The sequence below is a fragment of the Bubalus bubalis genome, chromosome 1 (genome assembly GCF_019923935.1).
Source record: "Bubalus bubalis isolate 160015118507 breed Murrah chromosome 1, NDDB_SH_1, whole genome shotgun sequence".
NCBI lineage: Eukaryota > Metazoa > Chordata > Mammalia > Artiodactyla > Bovidae > Bubalus > Bubalus bubalis.
The window spans coordinates 32,780,562-32,793,698 of record NC_059157.1 but is presented as its reverse complement, the minus strand read 5'-3'; the positions used below and the strand labels follow the sequence as shown (position 1 = coordinate 32,793,698).

The window sequence follows — 13,137 nt, the reverse complement described above, 5'->3', positions numbered from 1 at the left end:
CTCTTCTATGTCTTAGAAAAAAAAATCTGTCTAAATAAGTAGACTTTGCAGATACTCTCAGTCCTATTTCCCAAACCTACACACTCTAATATACTAGACTTGGTTTGTCTTTTCTTGGCATTACTAAATTGAATTAATATCTGTAAAGTCTTCTGTATTAAATCTCATTAACAGAAATATGAAATCTCTAATCATCTCACAATGGTGAATCTCAGTTTAAAAAATAGAATCAAAGTTGGTATTTTTGTCATTTCAAGGCTGCTGGAAGTTCCAGTTTATAATGCTAATGATACATGTGTATCTGATTCCAGTGTTCTATTTTAATGTCTCTATTTTTTCTCACAGATATTTAAAAAGGAATTTTTATTCCTTCTAATATAATTTCTCAAAAAGAGTAGAGGAGGTCAGACAATAATCCTGCTCTTTCACACTTAATCACCAGTAATAAGACAACACAGAACTGGGTCATTTTATCTACAGCTTCATTATAGTTTGCCTTTGGATACAAGTCCCATGAGTATAGAAAATGTGGTGAATTAATATATGCTAGTTTGACTGATTTCACTGAAAGAATTAGCTAAACGTTCAAAAAAATTTACTGGTCCACTTGGTAAAAACTGCTCTCTGAGTAAGTGCATTCTAAGTCTTTTTTTTTCCTCAGCCACATATCTTCATGCAAATATAGACACTTAAATACCATTTAAAAAACAAAAATAACAACCCCAACTATGCTACCCTTAAATAGTGAATAAATGAAAACTTGAAACAGATTGAGACTTCCTGATGTCACTACAAATACTCCCTTTTTTTTTCAGCCCCCAGTTCATCAATTGACACGTATCGGTGACCCCTGCCAGGTTGCCAGGAACTCGGGGAGGCTCACCAAAACCTTAGGAGAAGGAGCAAGGTCATGGACTTTCTTACCCCACAGCTGTCATCATGGCTGCTGAAAGGGAAAAGAGTGGAAGCACGTACCTGGTAACAGAGAATCATTTTCTGAGGAGATGAGAGTTGTAGGTTAAGTCAGGGGTTTGGTAGCATCATACACTGAGAAACTTTTAGAAATGATGGTATTTCCTATAGTAGGGGCAGGACAGAAGATGAACCCTGGTCTCCGACCAGTTGCCATTCTCCAGATACAGACTAAAGGTTTCTCCCTTGGGATTCCATGGAGCCCACATCAGAGCGAATCTCAATGCCTAGTATGGATACATTGTTCCAGTTGTAATTAGAACTGGCCTTCTGCTTTAGCAAATTCAAAAGGTCCTATTAAGTTGAGAAGATGTTGTATAAAAATAATAAAGAAATGTTCAGTCAGGAAAAGACTTACTTTTACCGGCTGAATCCTAAAACTGGGTTCTCTACAAATTAAGCAGTGAAAAAAAAAAATCATACCTTTGGCTAAAAGCCCCCAAGTTTACTGCCTGGTTTGAAAGCTATCCCTTCTGTCATGTTCTTAATTTAAAAACATGGCCAAAAGGAGTTGACAGGAAATGTTTAACAGTAGCCTTTGACAGGCTTCAGATCCTCAAACTTCTTCAGGAAAAAAAAAAACAGCTAACAACCCAGGGAAAAGCACACCACAATGTTTTCCTCCTTGGAAAACAACTGCACTGAATATTTGTTTATTTTACCATGCTCTGCCCTCAGTCTCGGAGAAGGCAATGGCACCCCACTCTAGTACTCTTGCCTGGAAAATCCCATAGATGGAGGAGCCTGGAAGGCTGCAGTCCATGGGGTCGCTAAGAGTCGGACACGACTGAGCGACTTCATTTTCACTTTTCACTTTCATGCATTGGAGAAGGAAATGGCAACCCACTCCGGTGTTCTTGCCTGGAGAATCCCAGGGACGGGGGAGCCTGGTGGGCTGCCATCTATAGGGTTGCACAGAGTCAGACACGACTGAAGTGACTTAGCAGTAGCAGCAGCCCTCAGTCTATCATAAATTTTAAACATTGTTTGGAAAACAGAGATTCCTGGGGTAAACAGATTTCACACAATCATAGAACAGAAAACTGTATGTATGAATATTACCATTTAGATATCCTTAAGTATAGGATGCCCAAGAGGTCATTTGATTTTATAATATACCCTGGCTTGTGCACGTAAGCTCAGTTGCTAAATCACGTCTGACTCTTTATCACCCCATGGACTGTAATCTGCCAGGCTCTTCTGTCCATGGGACTTCCCAGGCAAGAATACTAAAGTGGGGTGCCATTTCCTTTTTCAGGGGATCCTCACAATCCAGGGACCAAACCAGAGTCTCCTGCATTAACAGGCAGACTCTATCACTGAGCTAACCTGGGAAGTCCCACCCTGACTTGAATTCATATAAAAAGATGCATTGAAGGACAAAAATTGTATTCAAATGCTAGATGTCTGTATTACATAAATGTATCAGATACACAAGGTTGGTGTAACCAGCACTGTTGCCAGTTTGTATCTGGGGAGCACTACTGTATGCATTGTGCTGTAAACATTACACAGCACAGTAAGGGCGGCAAAATAGCTGGGAAAATATGTGACAGGAAAGAGTGGAGAAAAGATTATAAAATATCCTTATGAACATTAACATAAATGATGGGTTACAATCTTCCAACTTTATTCTTCTGACAAATTGTCTACATAGTAATGTTTTCATCGTACACTATCATTTAGAAACATACTGCACAAACCGTATACCTGTAAAAGCTATAGTTTCTTTTGTCAGGTTTGTGGCTGTTATTTAGTGCATGTCAAGTATGCTAGTTAGGGGGTAAATTTACAGCCTCTACTGTAACTGGATTTCCTAAACAGCTTCCCTTTGAAAAACAAAATGGAATATCATAGCGATGAGGAACACTGGAACACAAGTTCTGTTATATTGAGCCGTTGAGCTTGGCTCTCCTTGGTGTCTAAAGCATCTGTCCATGGTACTAGTCCTGCCTGTTAGAATCACCCCTGTAATCACGACATCATTCATTTTGTGCTCATTGTGCTTGGGTTTATATGTCTCCATTGTCTATAACTTTTCTGAAAACAAAGTTTTTTGCATCTCTACTGTTTCTGGTGCTAATTTTTCAGAAAGTTTAGGTTTGGTCCTTCATTCATTGTTTCTGGGTTTATTGTAGTATTTCTACTGTTCAGTATTTTTTCTTTTATTTTTTTGCTTTCACAATTTGCTTTTCCCTTAACGTAGGCAGACACATTTGTGTTTGTTCTCCTAACCATGCATCCAACCCCTCCCACCTTTAATTACGGAGGGGGAGGGGCTAATAGCTATTGTAGATATATTTCCCTTCTAGAATCTGAACTGGCTTTTAAAATTTGTTTCCCTCCCTTAATTTATAAATATTTTAATCAATAATGTATCTGTTATTTCCCAAGTGAGCCCTGAGAAGTGTGTTTGATGGCCTCACACCAGCCATTCCAAGAGAACTGCCTCTCAAGCAGCTGACACCAGTGAGCCTAGCTAAGTTTTTACCTCTCTCGAGTCCCTGCGTTTTCAGGTTAGCCAGCAATGGCACACTCACTCCATCACTGAACCAATGAAATTGATGTGTTGTGCAAGTTCCCTCACTCCCTTTTGCTGAGTTTGCATTGCATTGCCCATTGCATATTCAGTCAGAAACTAGCCCGAAACAAAAAGTCAGCCATCAGAGAATAATACTGTCTGTCCTCAACATTGTAATTGCACTTGATCAGCATCAGCTCCGCATCAATAATTAGACAAGGGTCCAATAATTATGTTGGCAATGAAACAACATAGTCAAAACTTCAGTTATTTTCATGAGGTGACTGTCCAAGGGCTGAAACCAATGCTGGAGACTGACACTGCACATTTACTTATAACATCACAGATGATTGAAAACGGTGTCCTTTGTATTGTTTGCAATATTCTCTTCTGGTTGTGGCCTCACAGACTAACTAAAGAACTATACTTGCTTTCATCGATGACATACTTGCTTTTAAAAATCTAATTAAAACTTTCTTTTTGGTCCTTAGGTAGAAAGATGGCTCTGCTGAGATAAGCTCTTAATTAATGCACTGAGAGCTTACAAGTCCCACCTCTCAACAGGAATGATTGACGTCCAAGGATACATAAATTACAGTAATTGAGCCCTGCCTCTACCCAGACTTCCTACAGCCAACTCATCAGAGAAGCTAGGTGAGTAGACCAGCATAGAAAGTTATTGAAATATGTTCTTTGCTTTCCCAAAGGATGAAAGAGACTTTCCAGACTGTTGCACATTTACTATTACAGAAGGCAGGTCCTTTCTTCAGCTTTAAGATGTAGGTTTTATGTTGAAGTCGTTTTGTTTTGTTTTGTTTTTAATTATAAAAATTAGCATTTTAACATAGCCATTGAAACTTAAATAACCACCTTCTCTTTGTAATTTTCAAGCAGCAAAACTTGCAAGCCCATTATAGTATGCAAAAATTACGTGGCATCATTTGTTATTAAATTGTGTTGCATAGCAATGAACACATATGCTATGGAGGGATTGTTTGAAATCAAACCCAATTGTAGTCCTTGAGTTTGATTTTCAGAAATATGCCTAATTGCAAATATACCTAACCCCCAGCCTCACCAAAGACTCATACTGAAATATTTATTTTATGCTTATTTAATTCAGAAAGAAAGAAGTATTCCGAACCTCTAACTTTCATAGAATCTAATAAACTATTCGGTATAATCTAAATAGTTTAATGTTCTAAAATAAAATTCAGGGACAAGGCTATTTGTTAAAATTGAAAACAGTTGTACCATATTTGATGTCTTCATTTATATCTGATAGTTTTATTAACAGGTTTTTAACTGTCTTAAAAATTATGGGAAAAAAACACTTTCAACTATTGTCGAGGAAATATGAATAATACAGGATATTAAATTATTTACAATATGTCGCTAAAATATAGGTATTATTCAGATAAAATACAAATAGGGTTTGAGTTTTACTATGTAAAATTTTACAAGGCAAAAGTAAAGGAACAAAGACCACAAAGAAAACTAGATTAAGAAATGATTAAGCTTAACGGTGTTACATCAAAATGAATAGAGATGGAAAAGGAAATAGAGCGAAAGAAAAAAAAATACCAAACGACAGAAGCACTGCAGTAAGTTTTAGAAATAGTAAGTAAAATACTGAACCCAAACATTCCAAAAACTCAGTACTGGCCAAAGTAGAGATGAAAATGATAGAAAGAAACAGGGCTAGGTTCAGTAGGATTTGGGGAACTACTCTGTCCTAGCAGCAAAAATCAAAGAGAATATTTTTAAGACTTTGGATTCCTGAAACTTTAGGAGAACATGTTGCTCCCACACTTTCTCTCTTTCCACTCCAGTGTACTTTTGCTGTGCCTACTGTTTCAAATTGTGAAAAATGTGGCACCCCACTTAAAAAGAAAATCATAAGATGGCTACATTTCTATCAAAATGGCTTTATTATTACCTGTGAGAAAACCTGAAGTGGAGAAAAATTGAGAGAGATCAGAAAATCCTGAGCTGATAATCTTGTAAAAAAATATAAAATGCTTTTAACATCAAGGCTATCACGCTAGGACTGAAATGGAATAAAAATGGAACAGCTTCTTTACTTAGATCCTTTTATGATCGGGTGGCTAGCAGGACCTGAATACAGTGTATCAAGGCCATGGAAATCTACAAAAGAGAGCATTTTCTATTTGACAAAAAATTATGTAGGTGGAAGGATCAGGAAGCATGCCTTCAGATAGCCTAAGTGTTTATTTTGATTTTATGTTCTTCTGTGATCAGACCACATTCCTTCATTACCTATTATGTACTGAGCAAGGTTTGGTACTTGAAGTGGCTTTGTGTGAAATTATGCGTGGAATTACCTAAATCTCTTCATCTCTCTTGAGAATTTATATCTTTAATAAATAAGAAAAGTCAGTGTTACTATGTGCTTCATTAGTCTCATGTCTGTAGAAATATTTATTAGTAGAAAAAGTAACCAATATGCTCATCAGTTTGCAGAAAATTCTACTCGAATTCACATACTTTTTTAATGCAGCTAACGGACAACTGAACATCCTTTCATTGCACTACCTGGACCCTACCTTTGGATTCTAGTTGTGCAGAGGTCCCTGAATTAGCATCAGCTTTTGTCTTCATCTGTGTTGGGTAATCAAAGTGCTGATGCCTGACAGAAAATCATAAGTCATTATGAGATGGAGCACAGTCAGCATTGAGGTGTCCAGGGCCACCCTGCCTGGAAGGGAACCATTAATATAAGAGCCTATCACTCAAGCTAATAAAATCAGCTCTTACTCTATTCTGTTTCTGAACATGGACTATCAGTTCCAAGTTTCCAATTACTGCATTTCATCACAATCATACTATTATTAGCCAGTACATGAATGAACATAGCAAAAGACATGCTGGTCATCCTCTACCATTGCAATGTACAGAGAACCTCAGAAAACTCTTCTCCAGTCTTTGAAACTGACTACTTATCATACAATTATTGCTTCAGTTATTTAATAGACTTCTTATACTATTTCTTCATTTAGAATTTATATAACTCTTTAGATGCAGGATTGTTCACTTAACTGCATTTCATTATTCTCCTACTGTTTGATATCTGGGTTAACTCCTTGCTTATAACTCTAGTAACAGTTTTAATGATCTTGAAGATTTGTTGATAAAATTTGTTACCTTTTTTTATATAAAACAGGAACATACTGAAAAAAAAAGAAATGCCATATAACATCCTGTAATATCCATGCTAATATCATTTTGTTATAATTTTAAATAACAAAAACTAACAATGTACGTGGTTAGGAAAAAAAAACATTTAAAAAAGTACTCTCTGAAATAATTACTAGTTATAATTTTTCTTCTATAGAAATTCATATTCATTTAAATATCTACCTATTATTTATGCAATCACTCAAACAGTTATTCAGTGTTGCTTATATATCAAGCACTGTTTCTGGTGCTAAGGTTGTAACAGTAAGTGAAACAGATTCTCCAACTAAAATAAATAAATTTAAATTAAAAAAATAACAGTATAAAACTGATGCTGCTGAAAAAAAATAAAAATAAAAAATTCTAGCTCTCATGAGGCTTATATTCTTGTGGGGAGGAACAGAAGATACAAAACAGAATAAGAGTATAAGTGACTGTGTGTGAGAGAGAGAGAGGAAAGAGAAAGGGAAGTAAATACTATGAAAAAATACCAGGAAAAGTTATTTGAAGTTGTTATTGAGAAAGTGATATTTAAGTAAAGACTTGAAGGAGCAGAGAAGGAGCCATATGGGTAGCTTGGTTAATGCTCCAAGTAGAAAAGAATAGCACATGCAAAGGCCCTGGTAAAAGATTTACCTGGTGGAGTAAAGGAGCACAAAGGAACTAAAAGAGCTGGAGTGGACAGGAGTGTGGGCCAGAGTGGAAGAGCACCAGAGAATCATGGAGCTGGAGATCACTAATAGATTTTAGCTTTTAATCTGTGTAACATGGGAAGCTTTTAAGTGATTTTGTTTTTCTGGAAGTGGAATATTGGATGATTTTGAGCAGAGAGATAAGGTGATCCTGATGTATGTTTTGAAAGGACGTCCCTGGTTGCTCTGTTGAAAAGAGACTCAATAAAAGAAAGGGCAGAAGCAGGGACAGTAGTTATGAGACAACTATAGTAATTCAGATGAGAGATGATGGCAGTTTGGACCAGGGTGGTGGAGGAGGCAGTGCCAACATGTGGTTTTACATTCCTACTATATTCTGAAGGTGGCACTGACAGAATTTGCATGAGGTCTGATGGACTGCATTTGCATGATGGACTGCCAGTGAAGCAGCCACAGGTTCAGTTCCTGGGTCAGGAAGATCCCCTGGAGGAGGAAATAGCAACCCACTCTAGTATTCTTGTCTGGAGAATCTCATGGACAGAGGAGCCTGGCCAGCTATAGTCCACACAGTCGCAAAGAGTCGGACACAACTGAGCGACTGAGCATGAATGCATTTAGTTAGAAGGAGGAAGAAAGTTTTATTTTGTTTGAGATAAAAGCACTAACAGTTTATAGCTATTAAGAATGACTCAATCGATAGGGGGAAATTGATGATGCAAGAAAGATGTGCTGGAGTTCTGCATATATAAGTGAGAGAATATCAGGCTTTATGCAAACGGAGAGGGAGGAGCCAGCAGAGAGAAACTGGCATCAACAAGTGCAAATGCAGAAAGGTGGCAAGATGAGGCGAGAGCTGGTGGAAGATCTCTTCTAGGTGCTCTGTTTTAGAAGCAAGGGCATCATCTGACACTAAGTATGGTCAAGGTCTGAAGATATAAGGAGAGTGTGTGAAATTGTGATGGACTGGAGTGTGAATGGAGTGTGAAAATAACACAAGAACCATGAAGGGTGAAGGCTGCAAAATGAGGTTAGTGGTCAGAAATTTAGGGTAAGACCAGTGTGTAGGGGTGCATGTTTTTGTTTACTATATTTGGTTGTACAAATACCTGTATAGAGTAGGCAGTGTTGGTGTAACAGTGGTTAGGGTTTTGCCAGGGGAATATCAAACTCAGGAGGGCAGGTGAGTTTATGCATTTATGTTTGTTTCCAGATTTGTGGTCTTGCTTATCATATCTTCTCCAGTACCAAGCTCTTTTAGTTATAGTAGCACTTGGGATATGTATTACAATACGATATGTGATACCATCAGGTGATGTTCATTGCTCCTTCCTGAGGATTCTTCTACCAATTTGTGAATACGTAGTCATTAACCTAAAAAACTTTATTATCATTTTATCATGTTAAAAAATTCCAGTTGATTTTTAAGTTTTTGTTGAGTTACTGTCAGCTTCATAGATTTCAGGAAAATTCACACCTTTATACTACTATACAATATTCTTATTCACATGCTTACTAGGCTTTATCATTTGCTTACTCTCTTCTGAAGTCTTCAGCAGAATTTTACAGTTTCTTATATAGGCCCTACACATTATTTCTTTTATAAGTACATGCACATATGCATCATCCCTTGTGTTTTCTTGATCAATAATAGAATAACAGGGAATTCTCTGGCAGTCCAGTGTTTAGGGTTCTGTGGTACAGGTTTGATCCCTGGTCAGAGAACTAAGATTCCTCATGCTGTGAGGGGTGGCCAAAAAGAAAAAAAAAAAAATAGAACAGAGAAAAGAAACTATTATACTCAGAAGCCATCAAATTCATTCATTAATTTGCTTGATAGATATTGGACTATTTCAATATTTAAATTGCTAATTCAAAACATCTGATATTTTGCCTATGTTTTTGTGAATGGCAATTTGTTCAAGAGCCAAAAGGGAAGTAAAGAAACAGATTTTTCATATTTTCAGAGGTAGGTGTACCTAAAGTGAGCATCCTTATTTCATAAAATGAGTAAGTTGTAAAAATAAAATATGCTAGGTTGGATAATCATCTATAATGTTAACAGTCCAATTGCTTGTCATGTAGAGGAAGGTTGTGCTTTAATTAAGCAATAAGACATGACAGGGTGTGAATTATGGAGTAATAATTCTTGTCTACTGTATTGTTAGACAAAAGGCCGAGGGCCAGGTGTCACTGCATACACCATGCACAAATTATTACACTGTAATTTAAACCTAGAACATTGTAGAATATATTCTAAAATATTTTTCAAATAACTTGGCAAAATGAGAAATGTAGGTTGGATATATTTCTTAAATTCTATGTTAACAGGACCTCAACTACAATACTGAAAGATCAAAAGCCTAGCAGAAAGCATTTATTTGGGGGTAAAAATATAGCAGCAAAAGACAGCGAAGTTATCTTCATAGTTGATTACTCTCTAACCAGTATTTTTATATAGGAGATTCCTGGGAAGATGATACATTGACTTTTCTCCCTATGATTAGGGAAAAGTGGTCAGAGCTAAATTTTGAGAAATTTTAAGAGGAGTCCTTTTAGGCTTTATTTTTTCTTCACAAAGAAATGCTAACTAACAAATAACTCTTAACAGAAACCCTCCAGAAAAACATGTATCTTCCTGAAAGAACTTGGCAAAGAGTGGAACAATTTTACAGAAATTTGTGTCCTTTTCAAATCAGTGGGATTTGTAATCCTAACACTTTCCCCCCATAATGTACCATTTTGAAAGTCCTCTTTTGTAAAGACATTAAAATAGATCTCTTATCACAAGAAAACACATTGTTTGAAATACTGCTTTTTTTTAAAAAAAAAAAAAAAAGGAAAACTCATTTTTGCCCATTCAAAAGGAAAATGTTTGAGGGCGAGTATGTGATTGTAATAAAGAGAAAGTCTACTTGCTTTTCATCTGCAGAGCACTCTGACTAGCAGTGTTTCAAAAGATGATTTCTTTTTAAAGTTATTATAGTTTTGTGCTTTCATTGCCAAGATTGTATACTTTTAAGGTGGCGATGTATTAACAAGTTTGACTTCTTTTGTGAATATCACAAGATAAAAGTTACAACCTTGGGCCATTAATTTTGTCTCAGGGTCTCCTTCAAATTAATACATTTTGTCACCAAATTTGACCTCTTTCTAGAAGTGGAGGAACCAAAGAGAACTTAACACAACAGATCAAGTATAAAATATATTTAAAAGATCTATAGAAACACCCACCTGCCCAAAGTATGTCTCAATGTCTTATAATAAGACCATTAATTATTTACAATTCTGGATTAGTGTTTTGGTGCTGAATATTCCCTTACTAAAAATAAACCTCTCCCAGGTCAGTGACACAGAATCCAGTTATCAGGTATTAATACATCAGTTGGTCTCTTTGCTGAAGTGATAGATTTAGGCTATAGATATACTCTCATTCATAACAGAAAACAGGGATGAAATGAGACAAAAGAACGAAAGAGTTTTATGCATATGAGAAAGTTTCCAGCCCTGAAACTTGAGCTAGATGTTATTATGACAGTCCTTAGCTACTGAAAGGTCATTTGAAAACACACAAGTTTCATGGGCAGAGGTTAGAAGAACTCAGAAAAGGGAGAATGATGAGTTCTTTATGCAAGAATGAATCATGTCTTATTTGGTGACTAATATGTGTCTTAAATGATGAAAAATGTAGGGAAAACCAAGGAAAATTTATTTTTTAATACTTAATGGATTTACCCATTCTATAACTTGTATTAGATCCATGGGTCTACCACAACAACTAAAGAAAACCAATTTTTAGCACTCTCTACTTGTTTCTGTTTCACTGAATTAGGCATGGTTGACTTTTCTACTCAGTGTCTCCCAACAGATCCTTTTCTGGACTTATAGAGCAGTAGGATTTTACTCCAAAATTCTTAGGGAGTGGGAGACTATAACTCTCTTTGACTTCTTCTCCAAGATTTATTGTGTCAGTTTTGGACAACCCACATGACAGGTAATTTTTAGAAAGTTTAACAAAAACTTATAGAATTGTCCTTAGAAAACCATGATATAAAAGTATTTTGTTAGCTTGGAACAAGGTCAGTATGTAACAAGGCTAAATAAAAAGCATCCATGCATTTTTAGAAAAGGATTATCAGTTACTTTTTTTTAATTTTTATACTAGTATGTCCTTGATTTAGGTCCTATTAACTTCTACAGAGACATAATTACTTTAAGATATTTTAGAATGTAATAAGTTGTAAAAGAAATCATTTCACAGGTTGGTTGTTGGTTGGGTCTATGTGGACATGTGCTAAGTCACTTCAGTCGTGTCTGACTCTTTGCAGCCCTATGGACTATATCCAGCAGGCTCCTCTGTCTCTGGGATTCTCCAGGCAAGAATACTGGAGTGGGTTGCCATTTCCTCTTTCAAAGAATCTTCCTGACCCAGGGATTGAGTCAGCATTTCTCACGTCTCCAACGTTGGCAGGCAGGTTCCTTACCACTAGCGTCACCTGGGAAGCCCAACCATGCCTAAGTGTTAACTGGTCATATCACTCAATAGATAAAAACAGCTTTTTATAGGCTTATGTTTGTTAGGATAAATTATTAGCATGAATTTTGTGGAAAGATTGATACTGAATATTCAACATAATTCTATCAATATTAACAAAAACTCTGCAGGATTGATGCTAATTTCTGGATTAAGAAATACAGGTTTATAGAGATCCTCAGTAAGTAAGAGGTGGGTCCAATCTTCTAACACAAGACCATGATTTGAAAAAATATTATTTTCAATGAATCATAGTGTCTTCTGCAGAACTTAAGAGTCAGAATATTTTTTTTAAATATGGAATTTAGTCATCACAAAGCTCTTCTTAAAAAATCTGACATTTTCCCAGTCTATGATCAGGACTATTAAGTTTCTTCCATTTTCCATTCTTAGAACTTTCTCCTTATATATTGTTATGAACTTCCATTCTGCTCCAGAATCCATTACACATATTCAAAAGCATAACAGCAGAAATAAGCTCTCGGTAAGTAACAACCATGAGCACCAGCCTTGTCACATCAAAGACTGACAGTCAGTTCTCAGAAAGGACCCCATGATACAGCCACGGAGCAAGATCCTACTTTGTCCTTCACCCAAGTTTGGTTTCCTTCCATTAGATTAATTAGTGTCACACACCGTGTGCTGCAATGGGGGTGAGAGTTTTGATTCAGTACTACTGTCATGATCATTTGGGATAAAAAATACAAAAATACTGACCTGTAAATAAAGGTTAGATAGAAAAGAAGACCCAAAGTTAGCACCATAGCATTCATGTTCAACTGTTAGTGTATCTGTTTAGGTATGTCTATATGTTTTTTGTAATCCATCAACTTGACTCCTGTATCATTCCAAACATGATTTTCCTGCTTTTTGTTTCAATTTGTTTCACCAAAGTTGCTGTTTTTAAAGTCTTTGGGTTAAAAGCAGCAGCCTGGATTCATATTCCTAATTTCTTTCCTATTTAGGCAGTTGGTTTTGATATTCCCAATCTCAGCCTATACCCAACTATAATTCACTCCATTGTAGGAGCTCAGCAGACACAAGTCCTCATTTCTGACAAGGTCATTCATCATATAAGTTGTTGAATTCCTTGTTACTACATTTGGATTTAAAATGAAATGTAGGTACCAATCAAGACCAAAGTACAGAAAATAATACTTATTATCTCACACTACAATGACATCATTTTATTTTTTTGGAGCAAGAATTATGAGCAACACACCCCAGTTTTATCTTCTCAAACCCCTGCTGTATAGACAGCC

At 36.2% G+C, this 13,137-nt stretch overlaps 1 protein-coding gene across 1 annotated transcript in view; it reads left to right on the top strand.

The window, feature by feature from the left end:
- TENM3 (teneurin transmembrane protein 3) overlaps nucleotides 1–13,137 on the top strand; it is a 1,064,917-nt gene that overhangs the window by 55,136 nt on the left and 996,644 nt on the right. Inside the window, exon 2 of the mRNA XM_044938509.2 lies at nucleotides 3,985–4,147. The gene's annotated coding sequence lies outside the window, so the exon portion shown is untranslated. The remainder of the gene's footprint in view (nucleotides 1–3,984; nucleotides 4,148–13,137) is intronic.